This window comes from Euphorbia lathyris, chromosome 2, assembly GCF_963576675.1.
Source record: "Euphorbia lathyris chromosome 2, ddEupLath1.1, whole genome shotgun sequence".
In the NCBI taxonomy this organism is placed as follows: Eukaryota; Viridiplantae; Streptophyta; class Magnoliopsida; order Malpighiales; family Euphorbiaceae; genus Euphorbia; species Euphorbia lathyris.
The window spans coordinates 65,947,831-65,968,596 of record NC_088911.1 but is presented as its reverse complement, the minus strand read 5'-3'; the positions used below and the strand labels follow the sequence as shown (position 1 = coordinate 65,968,596).

The 20,766-nt window shown below is 35.7% G+C and overlaps 1 long non-coding RNA gene across 3 annotated transcripts; it reads right to left on the bottom strand.

Annotated features, from left to right (window-relative positions):
• Nucleotides 1–7,868: 7,868 nt before the first annotated feature.
• Nucleotides 7,869–13,419, bottom strand: LOC136220541 (uncharacterized). 3 transcript variants are annotated; one of them, XR_010684560.1, is made up of 4 exons: nucleotides 13,293–13,419; nucleotides 12,970–13,187; nucleotides 8,932–8,949; nucleotides 7,869–8,719 (listed from the first exon to the last, which is right to left on the bottom strand). It is a non-coding gene; the product is annotated as an uncharacterized lncRNA (long non-coding RNA). The 3 variants fall into 3 exon arrangements; XR_010684559.1 differs by having other exon boundaries at nucleotides 7,869–8,958; XR_010684561.1 differs by having other exon boundaries at nucleotides 7,869–8,952.
• Between the last annotated feature and the right edge of the window lie 7,347 nt (nucleotides 13,420–20,766).

The window sequence follows — 20,766 nt, the reverse complement described above, 5'->3', positions numbered from 1 at the left end:
GTGTAATAAATGGTATTTTAAAAGGTTCCAGCAGGTTTTGTGATGGAAAATCCGTCACTGATCTGCTTTTAGTGACAAAAGGATGAAAAATCTCAGAAACAGTCCCTCAACATTCCAGATTTATTAAAAAGCTTTAGATCTAATCTATTCTATCATTTTTGGCCTCCGAACTACCCAAATCGGGTCATAGTCTATAACGGAGACTCCCAAAACGATATTTTATTTTAAAACGTTAATTAAAACATTTTCTAAATCTAGATCTACAACGTTTTAGTCCCGAACTACCCCTAAATGGGGTCACGGTTCGTATTGGGACATAAAACGGGGTTTTTTATTTTAGATCCAAACTCAAGTATTTGTAGAATGAAAACAGAAATTTAATTTGACAAATCTAAACAATAAAAGTGCAATAAAAGAGTAAATAAAGAGATCTAAACAACAAAAATGCAATAAAAGGATTAAATGGGTTTAGTTCCTCGGATTATTACCTCTTCAATCGGTAATGGGGATCCAAATCAAGTCGATTGATTGTGTTTTGAGTCGGTTTTTTTGTGTTTTTGGGAGAATTCGGGTCTCGGTGAATTTTTCCAGGGGTTCGGATCCACTTTTCTCTCCTCCCTATGCCTTGGGCTCCATCCTATTTATAGGCATGGAGCCTTCACCATTAAGGTTTTTTGACTTGGAGCCTAAGGGTAGGCTCCAAGCAAAGCTAAATTAGCTTACTCTTGACTTGGAGCCAAGGGTAAGCTAATTTGGCTTAATGACTCATTATTATAATTATTATTATACTTATTATAATAATTATTATTATTATTTTTCTTTTTTTTTAAAACAAAAAACAAAAAAAATAAATGAACAATGCACTTGGCATTCGACCAAGTGCAGCAAAATGCACTTGGCCGAATGCCAAGTGCCATGGGGCTGGGCCTGGGCGGCCCAGCCCCCGTCACGGGCCGTCCAACGGCCCAGCCTCCGTCACGGGTCGTCCAACGGCCCGTGACGAAAATAGCGGCCCCCGATGGAGCCGCGTTTATATATATATAAATAAAAATAAAAATGGAAACAAATATTTAAATAAATAAAACACATCTAAAATTAACCAAAATCAATACCGATTTTCATCGAAAATGATTTTTGTCAAAACCGATTTTATAAAATTAGCTTTTATAAAATTGGTCTTTTTACAAAACTCTCTTTTTATTTTTCGAGTTTTAAAACAAAACCCTTATTGACCCGAAATTTTATTAATAAGAAAATGACACGAAATACTCCGAATTTGGCGAAATGATTTAAGATTTCATTCGCGGAACCGATTCACCCGTCATCTCGATTTCATTTCCGAATTCGATCAAACCGGTCTCCATGGTTCCTTCGAACAATGTTTTTATTTATTATTTTTATCGACTCATCATTTATTTCAATCGACTGATTTGGATCCCTTTTTATAATTTTTCTTCATCGGTCCTCCGACCCCGGTGTCTACAGCAGTCCATCTTACGCGGGGCGTGTTTGAGACATCAAGATCCGGAATTGGTCCACATGTAGGAGATTTTCGACGGAATGGGCATACACGCGGGGCGTACTCCACCATACGCGGGGCGTATTATGGGATTTCTGCACAAATAATGTTGCTCCATACTTGTACCTTGCAAAGTTACAATTTTGCCCTAGCTTGATATGTATAAATAGGCAGCTCTTGATACACACATGGACACCATTAGAGAGAGCAAAAACTATACTTGTTTTGATTGTTGTAGTTTAGATTTGTTTTTAGGCTTTGTGTAACTAAACTCTTCCATCTCGAGAGCTTGTCCGTTGCTCCCGACATTTCATCAAAGTCCCGCTCCATCTCCGCACACCAAGCTCGAGAGCTCCACCATTCAAGTCCTTAGAGACGGCTTTTGAGTCCGGTTAGCTAGTTCCGAGGGTGGATTCTTCCCTTTACACTTGCTAATTAGCTTGATCTCATCCTATGTACTAGGCTTGTTTATAATCCATATTTACACTTTCCATATTTATAATTTATGATTCATAATCTTCTTTTCTATATATGTGTTGATATTTGTTACTTGTTTTGATATTTATAATTGATTGTTGTGTAGGAGAACGCAACTTCCGACGCCATTCGGGCCATTTTTAGGGATTCATATAGGTGTTGCCTTACCGGAAGTGACAAACCGGAAACCGTAGGAATTGACAAACCACGGAACTTACGGGCCCTAATTTCTGGTCCCAAGCATTAGACACGCCTTGACTAGGAACCACGTAGTCTAAGTACTTCACGGGTCGGTTTCTCTACACGTAGTCGTCTTTGCACGAGAAAACCATCAACCGTATAAACATTAGAAGTCATTATTTGTCATAGTTATAACTTATCGCATTCGTATCACTCCATAGAGTTTCGTTATATAAATTCGCCTCACACGTAGTTAGGAGTAGTTTGTAGTTGTGTCTCACACCAACCTCAAAGTATTCACCGCTTAAATAACGTATAAAGCCGAGTCGTTTAATACTTGCAGTTATGAATCCCGTGGATTCGATACCCGGTCTTAACCGGATTATTACTTGATACGACGGGGTACACTTGCCCCTACGTAGTGACATCTAGTAGATACAAAGCACTTAGAAAGACCATATCCATAGTCATAGCGCATCATCGTGATATACATTTCATCGTTAAAAAGAACATTACTAGGTGACACGCATCATTTACCTTGCTGACAAGCATTGCATATAATTGACTCAAATCTAAGTTTGGGCAAACCGTCAACTAATTGCTTTCTTTCTAATTTGGCAAGGAAGTCCATGCTTACATGACCAAGTATCCTATGCCATAGCCAGGAATTATCTTCCTTTGACACTAAGCATATATTTTTCGAAAACTTCTTTTCTAAACTCAGCATGAAAACATTGTCAACACGAGGGGCAGTTAAAATTAAATCATTTGTTTTACCCTCGAGTATCCGACACTCAATGGCATCAAATACAACCTTTCTACCGCTGTCACACAGCTGAACAACGCTCAATAGGTTATATTTGAGACCCCTGACTAGGGAGACTGACTCAATAGTAGGATTTCCTCCAATAGTACCTGATCCCACTATCTTACCCTTTTTGTTGTCTCTAAAACTTACATTTCCTCCTCGTTTATGCACAAGTGTGATGAACTGAGTTTCATCACCAGTCATATGCCTCGAGCATGCGCTGTCAATATACTATAGCTTTGACTTCTCAGCACATCTCAGGCTCACCTGCAATTGAACTAGTTATCTTTAGGTACCCAATTCTTTTTGGGTTCGTTTGTTAGAATGAACAGGTGATGCATCATATTTTATTTTGTGATGGCATATATTTATGGTGTGGCCATCTTTCCCACAAAAGTCACAATAAACTACCCTTTTAGGGTGTTTCCATTTTTGGTCAGCACGACGGTGCTGAGCATACCAACACACACTTACAGTGTGTCCCCTCTTTCCACAACAGTCACACTGACTGTTCCGCTGAGTGTACCGTCTTTGCTGACTGGTACCTGAATACTCAGCATTTGGGTAGAACCTTTTCTTAGCCGATGAACTCAGCTGGTTCTGTATTGAGGTGATGTCCTTTCTCAGATTCTTAAAATCTGATTGAACTTCCGAGACAAACCGATGAATGATTTTTAGATTTTCATCTTGCCTGGTATTGTCCTAGAGCAGATGTCGGAGGTCACTGAGTTTGACCTCTTCAATCTCATCACACCGCCTGCTGAGTGCTCTTATTTTCTTGTTACACTTTTTGATCAGTGTATAGAGATCACTCAGGGCATTAACCATTTCATTTCTGAGCAATGGTATAGATGTTACCTCATTAGAGTGTTCCTCATGGTCAGACCCATCGGAGAGGTAAGCTTGCTCAGATCGGCAGTCGTCAACAGCTTCGTCAGCCATAAAATAGATGTTTGTTGATGCAGTGGCATCAACTTCTGACGAGGTTGACTCATCACTGTCACTCCATGTTGCCACCATTGCTTTTCTGCTACCCTTCTTTTCTTTCTTCAGAGTAGGACAACTTGACTTGATGTGCCCAGTTTGATGGCATTCGAAACAAGTAACAGGCTTGGAGTTGTCCTTCTTATGTCTGTTGTCGCTAGACTCAGCTCTGTATTTATCACTTCTTTTGAATGGCCTTTTGCTGTTCTTATCGCTTTTCCTAAACAGCTTCTTCATCTTTCTTGTGAACATGGCCATTTCCTCATCATCTGATGAGTTAGCTTCTGTTGAGTCAGCTTTCATGACAAGAGATTTTTGCTTCTTGTCCTCAGACTTTTCTTTAGCCTCAAAATTCTTTATGGAGATCTCGTGGGTCAGCAGAGATCCAATCAGCTCATCATATTTGTACGTGGTCAGGTCCTGAGCTTCTTCCACGGCTGTCTTCTTAGCTTGCCAGCTCTTGGGGAGACTTCTTAAGATTTTCTTTACCTGTTCTTCTTTTGTGAAGTTCTTGCCGAGTCTCTTAAGCTCATTTATGATATTGGTGAACCTTGAGTTCATCTCAGAGATGTCTTCATTTTCGTTCATCTCAAACAGCTCGTATAGTCTCATGTGTTGATTCACCTTGGACTCCTTGATCTTGCTTGTTCCTTCATAGGTCACCTCCAGCTTCTTCCAGATTTCCTGTGATGACTCACAACCTGAAATTTTGTTGTACTCTGCAGCATCTAACGCACAGTGAAGCATATTGATAGCCGAAGCATTATTCTGTAATTTTTTAAGGTCATCCTCTTACCACTTAGACTCACTCTTGACAGATTTTACTCCGTCAATAATTTCATAGGGAACAAATGGGCCTTGGACTATTGCCAGCCATGAACTCATGTTTATTGCCTGAATGAAGTTTTTCATTCTGTTCTTCCAAAATGTATAATTTGACCCGAAGAACAAAGGAGGCCGACTAATAGATAATCCCTTAGGGAGTATCTGTGTTGTTTGATTTCCTGGAAGGAAACGAGTGTTGTTCTCAGCCATTTATAGGGATCAGCTCAAGATAGTTTTATCTTGAATAGTGAGCTACTAAGCTATGATACCACTTGTTGGTCCCGTGTAACTTAATATGATTAGTTCCAAGGGGGGGGTTAGGAACTAATATAACTTTTTCGCTTAATAATGCTGACTTAATTAAATGTTTGATAATTTAACTCAGCTTTAGGTCAGCAAGGTTGAGTGAAGAGTGACACAGCTTTAATCAGATACTGACTAGAGCTGTTTCAATTGTGAGTTGGGAAATAACACTTTAGGTCAGCTTCCAACTCAGCACTCTGATTACTCAGCGTCGGCTTATACAAATTATATACTGAGTAATTTAAGCAAGCAACACATACATATATATAAAGAGAAAGGGTTAGAGATTACTCAGCAGTCTTATCTTGGTTCGGCCTCACCGCCTACGTCCAGTCCCCAGAATCCCTTTGGGCTTTAACAATCCACTATTGAGCTCTTTAAAGGTAGAGCACAAACCGTTTACAAAGCAATTGAGTATGCAAGAGTACCGTCCTCTATTCGTCTACTCAATCCTACTGAGCGCTATAACCGAACACTCAGATTTTCTCTACCGTTGAGTACTAAAACCGAGTACTCAGCTTCACTCTTCTAACCTTTACAATTGATATAAGATTGTTCTCTCTAAATGAAGAACACTTTAGATGAATACAAATTCACTCTAGACTTTTACACAATGATTGGAAATTGGGTGTAAGAGCTTGCTTTCTTTTCAGACAGCTTCTAATTTGGATTTTCACTCTTGTGAAGATTTGCTTTTCTGCCTGTATTTGCTTGTATGTGTCGTAAGGATCCAAGTGATGAACTTGTCCTTTTATAGTGAATTCTGAAGCTTCAAATCATTTGAATTCTGACATATCCGTTGGGAGTAACGGTCTTCTATCGTCATTCATTAGTCAGCATCTAGAATCACATGCCAATCCTGTCGTCTGATTTTAGCAGGCGTTAGGCTTGCCAGTTTCGTCTTCTTTCGTCAAGTTCGTCTTCTAGTGCCAGTTTTGTCTTCTTTCCAAATGCCAGTTGATCCATGCGTCTCGAAAAGGTCTCTAGGGGGATTTTCGAGGCTCCTGAATTATTGCAGACCTGTGTCGGACTTTGTCTTCTAGTCAACGGATCATTGGCGCTGTCCTGACGGCTTGACTTTATCGGCTTTGCCTTCAATCTTTTTCTTTATCTATGCTGAGTTATATTCTACTCAGCTTCTTCGGTCGGCTTCGCCTTCAAGCGTTATTCTTAAGAAGAGTTTTCTTTTAACAAGGCTGAGTTACATTCCACTCAGCTTCACCTTCAAACGTCTCGGAAAGGTGTTTCAACAGTGCCTGCATTTGTTATAGAGGGTTCTAACAAGAGAAAAGAGAAGTTTCCCAACTCTAAAGGTTCCAAGACTAAATAACAATTATAGAGGGGTTGATTACATAAACAGTTTATGTAATATTTTAGTTAATCAAATTAACCTTTAAATTAATTTTACTCAATATCAATTTAACATTTAATTAACTTTAGTATCAAATTAACATTTAATTAATTTTTTATCATTTATATTTTTTTTTTAAAAATTGCGCAATGCGCTTACATTAAAGAAGAAAGAAAAATCTCCACCAGACCCGGATGTGATTCGAACCCATGACCTCTCAAGGCATAGGTAAGCTCTTAACCATTAGGCTAAGAGCTTCACCACATTGTATCATTTATATTTTATTCTAATTAAAATATATCAAATATAAACTTAATTAGACACTCAAAATATAATTATACAAAATATTAATTATTTGTGTTCAATTATTTTACCAAAATTATTTAATGTGTTTAATTCAACCGTATCACATACAAATAATTAAACATCAAATAACTTTACAAAATCAATTCCAAAACACAAAACTTTTAAGACGAGAAATTATAAATTATTGTGCTTAATCATTTTACCAAAACTGTTTAACGTGTTCAACTAATATATCGAATATAATTATGAAGCACAAAAACGGTTTGCAAAATCGAATTAGAACACACATAATCACCATATCCTTTTATTAATTATAACCATTATATATCAATAAACCTATATGGGCTGATTCATTGTTTCAAGATTTTAATTTTGTATCAATGAAATAGTTTGTCTAATTAACCGTATCAAAATATCTTTAATTAGACAACTCAATTCAATCTATATAATTTTAAAATAAATAACAATAAAAATTAAGTGGATTAATTAATTCTATATATATAAATTTTAGTTTTCTGAAAAACCATAATATTTTCAAAAACGTCAAAAACACAAAATAAACATGACGGGGACAAAAACCGGGCTCATCCCCATCACGGATCACATCCGCGACATTAGGCCATGTTGCTGCCAAAGGCAGCAACATTCCGCCCAAAAACAAATGAAGTGGGCTGCGCAAACAGTAGCTCAACCTCAATTGTTTTATTTTTATTTTTATTTATTTTTAATTTAATTTATAAATCAAAAGGAAAAACTTTAATAAAATTTTGTTTTTGGATTAACTTTTAAATTTGAAGCTTTAATTAAAACTTTTATATACTAATTTATAATCATATATATAACCTTTTAAATATATATCCCTAATTAATCGATTCTAACCGTTTCGTTCAAATCGTTAATAAAATCAAGTTTTTCAAAGATTAATCTAATTAACTCTTTTTAACGATTCAAACGGCTAAACCCTTAATCCACAAAACACATATATCACACATACAAACATTGTTTTAATCAACCGTTTAATTCTACAAACCCCTTTGTTAATTAACCGAATCATTTTTTTATAGAAATTAGGACGAGACAGAACTTGGGTGGGGTGAGCACCCATGGCCCCAGAACTGTCAAACCCGTAATATATTAAAAAAGGAAAAGGTGAGTGTTTGAACAAGAAAAGAGGAAGGAGAACAAACAAGAAGAAGGGGGAAGGAGAAAAGTTTAGAAAAGGTAAAAAAACGCAAATGAGAAATTTTACAAATGTCATCATTGATAAACCTGTGGCAAAAAGCAGGAGCGAAATGCCACCAATTGATCACTGAGGAAGAGACTCCAAACTTTGCCAAAGCATCAGCAACTCTATTTCCTTCCCTAAAGATGTGTGTAAAAAGAATGTTCATCCTAGAGCAAATGCTAAGACAATACAACCACTCTTGTCGAATACTCCAAGGAACATCCATGGAGCGATGTCTAAGCAGATTAACTACGTGCATGGAGTTTGACTCAACCCAAAACTGATGCCAATTTTTCTCCCAAGCAAATTCAATTGTGAAAATAGCGGCTTTCAATTCAGTCATATAAGCAAAAGAAGGAGGGGTAGAAAAAGCAAAACAACCTTTGGAAAGCCTCGGTAGTTGCGAAAGATACCTCCCGCTCCTGCCTCGCCAGGAGTGCCAAAAGCAGAGCCGTCCACATTGACTTTAACCCAGCCCGAAGGAGGTTTAAGCCAATGGACCGGAATAATGTTGGGAGCCGGAGGCGGTCTAGGAGAAGCCAGAAGATGGGATAAGATAACAGCATCTCTCCGCGAAGAGCAAAAACCTTTAGAAGAGGCAAAGGACTCTCGAATCATTCGAAAGAAGGTGATCTTCGAGCGTTGAATAGAAGGAGAAACATCCTTAAAGATTGCTTCATTCCTGCAATGTCGGATTAACCAGATGCAAGTGACAGAGGCAACACGCCAGAACATCGACACCTGTGAGCTTAATCGAATCATAAAACATCTCGTCTTAACTATTTAATATTTTCATATATGAAATAACAGATTTAACACTCGCTCTGATACCACTGGAGGAAATTAGACAAGCCTAGGCACAGCGGAAATATAAAATTTTATCTATTTTGTCTATTTCCTTTTCCAATATCCATTAATCGTTATTTCATATAAAGAGGGATTGAACTAAATACTTTTAGTTGATGAACTATCTACTGTTGCTAACGAAGTGCCCACGTGGATGTCACGTCAATCACGAACACGGCCACGAACACAAACAAGAAATCAAAATCGAAAGTTAGTAATCAACCAAATAGCAATCAAGTGTAGATTGCCTCTAACGGTATCCACGCGAAAATAAGAAACATACGGAATAGAGTAAATAATTTAATTGAGCGAGAGACGAAAAGAAATCCTATTTCTCTAAATGTGTTGGCCGATTTTTCAAAGCTAAGGGGTCTATTTATAGTCTTCAGTTAATTGAATCCCAATTCAATTAGGTTTAGTTAATAAGAATCCTAACTATCTTAGGTTTTCCAATTAGATAATAATATGTATTTATCAAATATTATTTATATCAAATACAATATATTAAATAAATACTATCCTAATCCAATTAGAATAATTAATTAGGTTAGGATAACTATATAGATGTATAATCACATTATACTATCTAATTAATATTATCCTTATTAATTGATTTAACCATAATATAATCTAATTACATTTATCTAAATAAATCAATTAAAACCCTAATTAATATACTATAAATTTCGCCCCCTATACTCTCTCTCCATTAAATTACCATTCCCTCCTCCAGTCTTACTTCATGTGTGACCCATTAGGTTCTTACCAAAGCTAGCCGTATATGTTTATTTAAATTAATTCTACTAGATTAATTTAATCCTAAACATATAACGAAATGAGTGTGTAGACTGTTTTATCAGAAACGTCTCATTCCCCTAGAGCGATAAGAAGTTAGGTTGATTCTGACCTTTACCTTTCAGTATAAGGTCCAGTATAATTCGATCCTTCATCAGCTATATCCTTAGACGAATCTTGTAACTATGGAATATGTCAAGTCATATATATCGATACGTATGCTTTACTTGTTTAGGTAGAATTAACTCTTAATAGATAGATTAAGTGAAATCTCCATTTCTACTCTTAACCTTATCACCTTACAAGGATTTCAGTTCATTCTTCCACAAGAGGCCCATGGATATATATATAGAGAGAGAGGAGAGATCAGGTGTGACACATTTCTTATGGTGTGACAAGTCTTATTGTGTGACAATGACCAATTTTATAATTAACCAAAAAGAGGTGGCAAATTTGTAAATAAAAGGAAAGAGAAAATTGTTTTATTTTTTTTCTTTAAAATGCATTTTTCCAACTTTTCCAACCTTGTTTTACAAAAAATTTTATACCGTCGGACTCGTCTTAATTAGACGGTCATTTTAAGATCCCAGAAGCTCGGGTAAAAAAATTTCCGGTGAATGGAATCCGGCGATCTGTTTTTCTGTAAGAAAAAAATGTTCAGAAAATTCTCAAAAAATTTCAAAAAATGTAAAACATTATTCTGAAAAACTTTAATTCTTGACTCAAAATGAGATTCCTTACGGTTTAATCCCAAATCAACGGAATCCGACGGTTAGATAGGCATTTTCCAATAAAAAAATCCGAAAGTGCCCAGAAAATTCTCAAATAATTCCAGAAAATGTAAAACATTATTTGGAGAAACTTTAATTCTTGAGTCGAAGTAGGATTTCTTACGGTTTAGTCCTAATAAAATGGTTTCCTTAATTTTATCCATTTTACATCCTTCAACAATTTATTGGGTCAAAACCGTAAGAAATCCCGCTTCTGCCCAAGAATTAAAGTTTCTTAGAATAATGTTTTACATTTTCTGAAATTTTTTGAGAATTTTCTGGATACTTTTTTTCTCGCCAGAAAACGTCCACCCGGATTCCGTTCACCGGAATTTTTTTTACTTGAGTTTCAGGGATCTTAAATTGACCATCTAATTTAGACGAGTCTAATGGTATAAATTTTTTCGAAAAACAAGGTTAGAAATATCGGGAAAATGGTATACTGATTTGGAACAATGTAAAAGAAATAAAACATTTTTTCTGTTGGAACAATATAAGTATTATGTTGGAACAAATGGTATACTGATTTGGAACAATGTAAGTAGGACAAAAAACGTGCCCAGAAAATTATCAAAAAATTCCAAAACATGTAAAACATCATTTTAAGAAACTTTAATTCTTGGCTCAAAGCCAGATTCCTTATAGTTTTGACCCAATAAATTGTTGAAGCATGTAAAATGGATAAAATTAAGGAACAAGTTTTATTGTGATTAAACCGTAAGAAATCCCGCTTCGAGAATTAAAATTTCTTAGAATAATGTTTTACATTTTTTGGAATTTTTTGAGAATTTTCTGGGCACTTTTTTTCTCGTCAGAAAACGCCCACCCGGATTCCGTTCACCGGAATTTTTTTTACTTGAACTTCAGGGATCTTAAAATGACCGTCTAATTTAGACGAGTCTAATTAGTATAAAAATTTTCGAAAAACGATATTAGAGATGTCGGGAAAATGTATTTTAAAGAAAAGAAATAAAACAATTTTCTGTTGGAACAATATAAGTATTATGTTGGAACAAATGGTACACTGATTTGGAACAATGTAAGTAGGACAAAAAAAATATGCCCAGAAAATTATCAAAAAATTCCAAAACATTTAAAACATCATTTTAAGAAACTTTAATTCTTTCCTCAAAGCGAGATTCCTTACAGTTTTGACCCAATAAATTGTTGAAGCATGTAAAATGGATAAAGTTAAGGAAAAAGTTTTATTGGGACTAAACCGTAAGAAATCCCGCTTCGATCCAAGAATTAAAGTTTCTTAGAATAATATTTTACATTTTTTGGATTTTTTTGAGAATTTTTCTGGGCACTTTTTTTCTCGCCGGAAAACGTCCACCCGGATTCCGTTCACCGGAAATTTTTTTACTTGAGCTTCATGGATCTTAAAATGACCGTCTAATTTAGACGAGTCTAATAGTATAAAAAATTTCGAAAAACGATGTTAGAGATGTCGGGAAAATGTATTTTAAAGAAAAGAAATAAAACAATTTTCTTTATTCTCTCTTTCATTTTATTTACAAATTTGTCACCTTACCCTTTTTAATTATCATCAAAACTACGTAGTTTTGTTATGTCATACAATAAGCTCATTGTTACACCCTAACTCCTTGTCACATTGGATCTCACCAATATATATATATATATATATATATATATATATATATATATATATATATATATATATATATATTAGGAGTGACAAATGTTCAATCTAACATTAACTATCCTGCAATTACTTTGTGTGATACCCAACCTTGCTCTCGCACACCCCAGCCCCCTCCCCCCATATCGGATCATGCTCACACAGAATCAAAGCATCACATTCCATAATCCAAAATCACTAATTAATCTTTATTTGAGTCTGTGAATTACTTATACCTACTAATACCATTTGAGATAAAACAGGTGACACTAGATAAATCCATCCATCCTGTTATCTCAAGTCGAGTCTCCAATCCTAATGAACCCCTTCACCGGATCTATGTAACTGTCTAGATATCTTCATATCTAAAGCTCGTGAGATCAGCTCGCTGTTCACAACAGAAGACATTGTTACGTGCAAGTCTCAACAGCAATACGTTAATCTCATAAACACATTACTTGATTTGGGGTTGTTTTAAGTTTATTGGTTTATTATAAAGTTTAGTCTCACTTCATACTTGTATGCACACTTTATGATCACTTAAATAAACTTGGGATTCCTTTTATTTAACTTAATTAGTTCTGATAAAAGATTCATGTCTTTATATAGTTTTATTTACTATATCTTATAAAACAAATGATTATGAACAATCCATTCACAAATAGTTTATATCCTACCACAATTGTCTATAGGACACTAAACCCCAACAATTACTAGGAAAGATAAACTAAAAGACTGATAACCTAGAATGACAGTCTTTTGCTACAATGACTAATCAAATATTTCATACGAGGACCAGATTAAGAATTCATTTAGGCAAAAAGAGCTTGTGGTTAAGTAGAAAAACATAGACATTATAAAAACCAAAAACATTCAAATCTTTTAAAGATGGACTAAAGAAAGTTAGAGAAAAGACATTCATATTGTGGTACACATACCTGAAACAGCAAGAGCATCACCAATCTGCAGAATAGGTAATTAGAATCTGCCTTCACCAACTTGATAAAAATACTTACAATAGGCAATTAGAATCTGTAAAATCCGCAAAATGTGTCTTCACGTTGACGGCTGCTTAGAGAGAAACGAAGTAGTTGCTTCGTCTTCTACTCTTTCTTATAAAACCCCTATATTTTAGGCCTTTTATCGTATTCCTCCTCTAATCAAAGAAAGCCCAGACCCTATTACTTATTTTGTGGATGATTCAACTAGAAAAACGAGTTACTAAACTGTATTTGAAAGAAGATTAGGCATAAGAGTTAACCTGCTTATGGGGAAAACAAAGTAGGGAGAGAGTTAGGGGAAAATGATGTAGAAAGGGAGATTGGGGAAAATAAGGAGATGGCGTAGTCGGAGGAGTTCCATCGGTGTCTCCTAGTTTAGGATCTAGAGAGATTGAAAAGTAGAGAGAGAAAGTGAGAGAGTGAAAATATTTTATTCAATAGTATTGAGAGGTAAAATTTTGGAATTAGCCAAACTATGGGTTTTTCATTATGGAGGGTAAATCGTTGGTAACTTTTAATTTATACTTCTGTAACTTTTATTTTATAATTCTGTAACCACTTGTTTGGGATAAATTATTGGTATGTGGTTGGTATATTGTCTCTAATTCCAACCACATTGCAATGACATGTATTGTCAATGCAATTACCCATGATATATGTCGTTGGTAATTTCTGTTGTTGGCATCGTTGCCATTATCTTGGTATATTGATATATAATCTGGATTGAATAGTTTTATATGTAAATCGTAGGTATGTCGCAGTTATTACAATGACTTAACTGTCGTTGGTAAAATGTCATTGTAACTGTTATTTTCTTGTAGTGAGAACACTTTATTTTGATTTAAGTACCTATTTACTAATAAAAACATTGTCATCAATATGCTATAAAAGTGAGATTTCTGTGTTTTTTCATAAAAATGGTAATTTTGGGCCCCTCCCCCCTTGGACCATGGATGTGTGTTGAGATCTATGATTATTGTCGTAGCATATTTTGAGATTTAATTTCTATATTTTTTAGGGATAAGGTGCAAATACCCATAACGTTTACAGTCAGGAGCAATTTTACTCCTAATGTCTAAAATGATGTAATTTTACCCCTAATCTTGGCAGGCAAAAGCAATTTTACCCCTAACATTGGCAAGTTGGATCAATTTTAAACATTATTATAAAACATAGATATTTTATTTCTTATTCTGCACCAATTGCATATTAGTTCGTTTTTTAAAAAAAGATTCTATATTTTCTGTGATTTAATAATAAAATTGGAGATTAATATTTATAAATTCGGTGAATTTTTTGAAATTTTTTTTTGTACAACTCGTATAATAGTCAATATATTTTTAATTTTTTTTTAAAATCACATATAATCATAAGTTTATGATTTGTTACTAATGAGTGATAAATATGACTCACATGTGAAGTGTAAATGACAAGATTCGTGATCGAGAAGACAGTTTGATGAATTATTTCTCAAATTGACCTAACTTGACAAGGTTAGGGGTAAAATTGCTATTGACTGCCAACGTTGGAGGTAAAATTGCACAATTTTAGACGTTAGGAGTAAAATTACTCCAGACCATAAACGTTAGGGGCATTTTTGCTCCTTATCCATTTTTTTTATAAGAAGTGTTACTTTTAGATTTCTTTCTCCCTTGACCATGGATGTGTACTGCAATTGTTTAAACTTATAATTATTGTTGTTGCGTCTTTTAAGATCTAACTTATATATGTAGGCAAAAAGCATCATTAGGCCTCTGATCTTTCATTTTTCGGTTCATTAAGCCTTTGATCTTTTATTTAGATATATTAAACCCCTGGTCATTTATTTTTGGTCTCATTAAGCCATTTATGACAAAAAAAAGTAATTTTGAACATAAAATTTGGTTAGCAGACTCTTATTAATTACACATGCATTCGAAATTTGTATTTTTTCACTGTTTAAAAGCAGTTTTGGATGTGTAATGTGGATATAGGAAAACTGTAAAAATCTTAATTCAAACTGTAACAAATATTTCTTTTTAATAATTTCAAATACAGATGAAGTTGATAATGTATTTTTAACAGAATTAGGTGTTCATAACTTACTAATTTGGTCGTAAATGGCTTAATGAGATAAAAAAAACAAATGATCAGGTGCTTAATGTATCCAAATAAAAAGATCAAAAGTTTAATGAACCAAAAAATGAAAGATCAATAGCTTAATAATGCTTTTTCCCTAGGCCTTAGACAAGCGCCCCTTCTGCGCATGCACATGAACGACCTTGATAAAAGTTGAACTCTCTATACTTTTTCTCATGCTTCCAAGTCATCTTTTTTTATGAGGTGTCAAGCTACATAGTTGTTATAATCTCTAGACATTTTCTCAAGCTTCCACGTCATCTTTTTTTATGACGTGTTATGCTACATGTCTCTTTCCAATTTAAACTTTATCTATTAATGGCTTTTAAATCTCATAATCCCTTCTGCTTCCCACATTTTATGTTTCTTCCATAAAACTCCATCTATTAATGGTCTTTAAACCTCAAAGTCCCTTCATTTTCTCACTTTTTTCGTTTTTTCCATAATAAACTCTATATTTAGATTATAAACTAGTTTTAGACCCGTGCTTTGCACGGTTTTTTTTATTTAATTTCGCCACCATTATATAAATATCTACAAATTTACATATTAAAATTTTAATCAACATATAAAATATTGGCAAAAACTTATCTATTTCACAACATAAAATGTTGTTGATGAAATATGAATATTTTTGTTCTTTTATTAAGTTATCTATTTTAAACTTTCTGCTTATAAAATAACAACCTTATTATAGTAATTTATACATTCTAATGGATAAAATTATCAATTTTACAAATTTATTTTAAATTCAATACCTTAATAATAGTAATTAGTATATTCTAATTGAATATCTAAAATTGAATATTTATGAAAGTGATATTGTATATTATATTAGTTTTTTTAATTATCTATAATTCTTTTCAATTTTTTTTATCTATAATTAAGTACTCATTTTGTAATAATACTAATCCATCCATATACTATCTGATCCAATGAAACAATTAATTGAATTCTCAATTTCATTAAAGAATTGCTTAGGACTTCCACTGTTTATATATTTATTCAAACAAATTGGGTCTTATTGACTAATAAACAACAAAAAAAAAACTTGCTTTCACAATTATATATGATAAGATGATCATTTTCCTTTTATTTAAGAGAAATATAAATAAAAAATTCACTTTTAAAAATTTATTTACAATTATATCAAACTAATAAAATCATTGTTTTTAATATATTTTAAAAAGTAATGTTTATATAAAATACAAAAGAAAAATTAATGTTTATAAATTAAGGATTTAGAATTGAGGTCTAAATTTTTTTTAATTAAGATATAAAATCATACTTTATTTTTTATATATATGAAAATAATGAGATATTAAAAAGTAATTTTAATGATATGATTTAATTGTAATTTTGTAACCAATTATAATAATCATGTACAACACCCTTTATTTAAACATGTATAAGTACAAAAAAAAAATGTTGAATTTATTAAAGATGCATGGCAAGACTGATCATGACCATGGTCCCTGAAAATTAATCAACTATATGCAGCAAGATTATGTAAATGTATAGTGTAAATTTTATCAAATAACCTAGTATTATTTTCTTTCTTCTTTTTTTTTTGGTAGAAAAGGAAAAGAAAAATGAATAACAACAAACTACCCAGGAATTAGCCTAGGGAAGCTAACCCCAATCCTATCTTCTAAGAGAAGATGAGAGATGAAACTAGGGGAAACAGGAAGGGTAGTAACGCCTAACGTCCCTTCATGGCCCGCCGCCGCCAAGCGATCAGCAACACGATTCTGCTCTCTAAAAATGTGTATGAACTCTACGAACTCAAAGGAGGAGCAAAGCCTTATAATAGCTTTGATGATGTTGCGACTGTTAAGACCCATAGAATGATTCTCAGAAATCATTTTGATTGCTTCCAAATTATCAGACTCCACAGAGAGCCTCTTAACACCCAGCCTTTTAGCAAGATTGATTCCAGTAAGAATAGCCCAGAGCTCCGCAGAAAAGGAAGAACCCAACCCTAAATTCTGGGAGAACCCAGAAAGCCAGACGCCCCCTACATCTCTAAGCACACCTCCAGCCGCAATCTTACCGTTACTGAGGCAGGAACCATCAGTATTCAGCTTCACAACCCCCTCTCTTGGCCTGCTCCATCCCACGAGATGGACATCACAACACTGAGAGGCTCTGGCAAGGGACTCTCCTTTGAAACTATCGATAATAGAGAAAAGTTTTTTCGAGAATAAATCAGCTAAGTTTGTCATAAAAACAGTTTTATCTCCAAAAATCTCCTCGTTTCTCCATTTCCAAACTTGGTGACAGATAATAGCAAAGAAAATGTCACCATGCTCCATGTATGGAAGCAACTTTCCTCTAACACCATCAGAGAACCAGTCGACCTCAGAATGTGCCATGAAGGAAGAGAAAATATGGTGTGGGAGAATTTTCCTCCAAACCTCTTTACTATTAGAGCAATCTCTAAGAGCATGGCACAAAGTCTCAACATGGCCTCTGCATCTACTGCAAGCTCGAGAATCAGCCAAGTGCCTTCTGTGCCTATCCGAATTAGTAAGAAGCCTGTCCTTAACGCCCAGCCACAGGAAACTCCTAATACGGAAAGGAACTTTAAGGGTCCAAATCGACTTCCACACATCCGAGGGAGGATCAGATCTAAAGAGAGAGAAAGCTTCAAAGGCCGATTTGCAAGAATAAACTCCATTGTTAGTCAGCGCCCAACAGTGCCTATCCAAGTCTTCCTCTTGATTACTCACCTTCACTCCCCGCATTCTAAGGAGAGTCTCAAGGCTAAAGAAAGTATCAAACTTTGACCAGATCCAGTCCCCTTCCGAGTCAACCACATCGGCAATCCTCCAGTTGCGTATATCACTAGGCGGGGGGGAAGAACACACCTCAATTAACGGTTTATCCCCAATCCAGTTATCAAACCAGAAACTAATGGACTTACCATTCCCCACCTCCAGGCCAACTCCCGAGCAGAACTCATCAAACACAGCACTAAGTCCTTTCCAGAGGAAGGAACAATTAGCAACTCTCTCTTTCGGGCCCCCGAAGATTTTGTCTTTCCGATACTTACCACAAAGGAGGCGAACCCAAAGAGAGGAGGGGTTTTGCCACATACGCCAAAGGAGTTTCATTAATAAAACTTTATTATTGTCCTTTGCTTTCCTAATACCCAGACCCCCAGAATCTTTAGGCTGGCAAACCTCACTCCAAGGCACAAGATGGATCTTCCTGCCCTCCGCAGCTTCCCCCCACAGGAACCTACGGTTAATCTTGTCAAGATCATTAAGCACAGGATCCGGAAGCTTACAAGCCTGCATGATGTGATTGGGAGCAGCACAATTAACAGATTGAATTAACGTGAGGCGGCCAGCGAGAGACAGAGTCTTGGCTTTCCAAGTGGCACACTTCGAATTAGCTTTATCCAAAGTCTCTTTGAAGGAGCCTTTAGACACACGCTCACTATGGAGGGGAACGCCCAGATACTTCCCAAGAGAATCAGTAAGAGGAATACCTGAGAGATCACTTAATCTCTTACAGACTCTCTGATTCATATTCTTAGAGCACATCATCCTAGATTTCTGGATATTAAGCTTCTGCCCAGAGGCCGAACAAAAACAATCCAGAATATCCATAATGACTCTCAACTGCTCCTCATTACCCTCAAGAAAGATAAGGACATCATCTGCAAAGAATAAGTGAGTCACCTGGGGACAGAAGCTGTTGATCGCCACAGGGTGGAAACTCCCATTATCAATCGCATCCTGAATCAGGTGAGAGAGCCTCTCCATAGCAATAACAAAAAGGAAAGGGCTCATAGGATCCCCCTGACGGATTCCTCTGCCCGGGGAAAATTCCTCCGACATATCCCCATTGACCATAACTTGAAACACAGGAGAAGAAATACATACCTTAATTAAACTTCTCCAGCTGTCCGGGATTCTAGCTCTCTCAAGGCTCTCCATCAAGAAATCCCAATTAATTCGATCATAGGCCTTCTCTAAATCCAGCTTCAGAGCCACAATGCCTTTCCTCCCCTTCCTAATCTTCATCGTGTGGACCATCTCTTGGGCGATCACCACATTATCCATCATTTGTCTACCAGGCACAAAGCTACCCTGATTCTGACAAATGATCGCAGGAAGAATGCCACGGATTCTATTAGCCACAATCTTTGTAACAGTTTTGTAAAGAACATTACAAAGACTGATAGGTCTCATATGCAAAAAGGAAGAAGGCTTATCAATCTTAGGAATCAGAACCAGGAGGGTTCTATTAACCAGCTCAATATCCTTCGAACCACTGAACACCCCCAAGACAAAATTATAGATGCCTTCCTTCACTACATCCCAATGCTTATGGTAAAAGCCCGCCGGAAGACCATCAATCCCAGGAGCTTTAGAAGCCCCAATGCTGAAGATAGCTTGGTCAATCTCTTTTCGGGAAATAGGTTGAAAGGCCTCCTGACTACAATCCTCACTGATTAAAGGAAATGTAGCAATAGAGTGAGCCCTCTCCAAAAGAACAGGTTCCTCTTTGAACAGCTCTCTGTAGAAATCCAGGGCTAAGTTTCGAATAACCTCATCTTCATAAACCCAATCACCATTAGAATCCTTAATGGCCTCAATTCTATTTCTCTTCCTTCTAATCAGGGTAGAGAGATGGAAGTATTTGGTATTACGATCGCCATCTCTAATCCAGGACTTCCGAGACTTCTGGAACCAAAGGAACTCCTCCTGCCTAAGCACAGCCTCCAGCTCCTTCTGAAGGGTTCTGAGGAGGCCCTCAAGGCTATGATCAAACCTCCCCTCCAACCTGCGTTGAATGCCCTCCATCCTCTTTAATAACTTGTTCTTCCTTCTGATAATATGCCCAAACACATTCCTATTCCACCCCTGCACCTTATTCCTGAACCCTTCAGCAGCTTGCAGTACATACGAATGAGGTCTCCAACTCTCATGAACGAACTCTTTAAACTTAGGATGGGACTCCCAAGCCAACTGATACCGGAACGGTCTCTTACCCCTAGGATGCTTACCTCTCAAAAGTCTAAACAAAATAGGACAATGATCCGAATGACGGAATGGGAGGTTCAACACAGAGCACTCGGGGAAGGAAGTTAGAGCTAAAACATTAGCGTAGACTTTGTCCAATCGAACAAAAGTATTATTACGCTTCCAAGTGAATTTATGACCAGAAGCCCCCAGATCGGAAAGCCCACATAAATCCATACTATTCTTGTGATGCAGACAGCGATTAACATAATGATTGGATCCCCCTCTCTGATCACTCATAAAGGCGATATCATTGAAGTCACCCGCCACAAACCAGGGCTCCGAAATGCTGACACTCATAGAATAGAGAACCTCCCAGAGCCGTTTTCGATTAGACAAGATAGGGTCAGCATACACAAGGGTAATAAAAAAGGGAGTATTGCCGGAAATACTCACTTTACAATGAATGAACTGCTTATCCATGCTAAGAATATCAAAATGAATCCGATCTGGGTGCTATTATGCCTACACTCCAAAAACAATATGGTAAGTAATTATAGTAGCATGAAATATCTTATCACGCTAGAAGTAATATTTAAAAATAATAACATCAAGCGGTAAATTTATAAAATTCCACCAA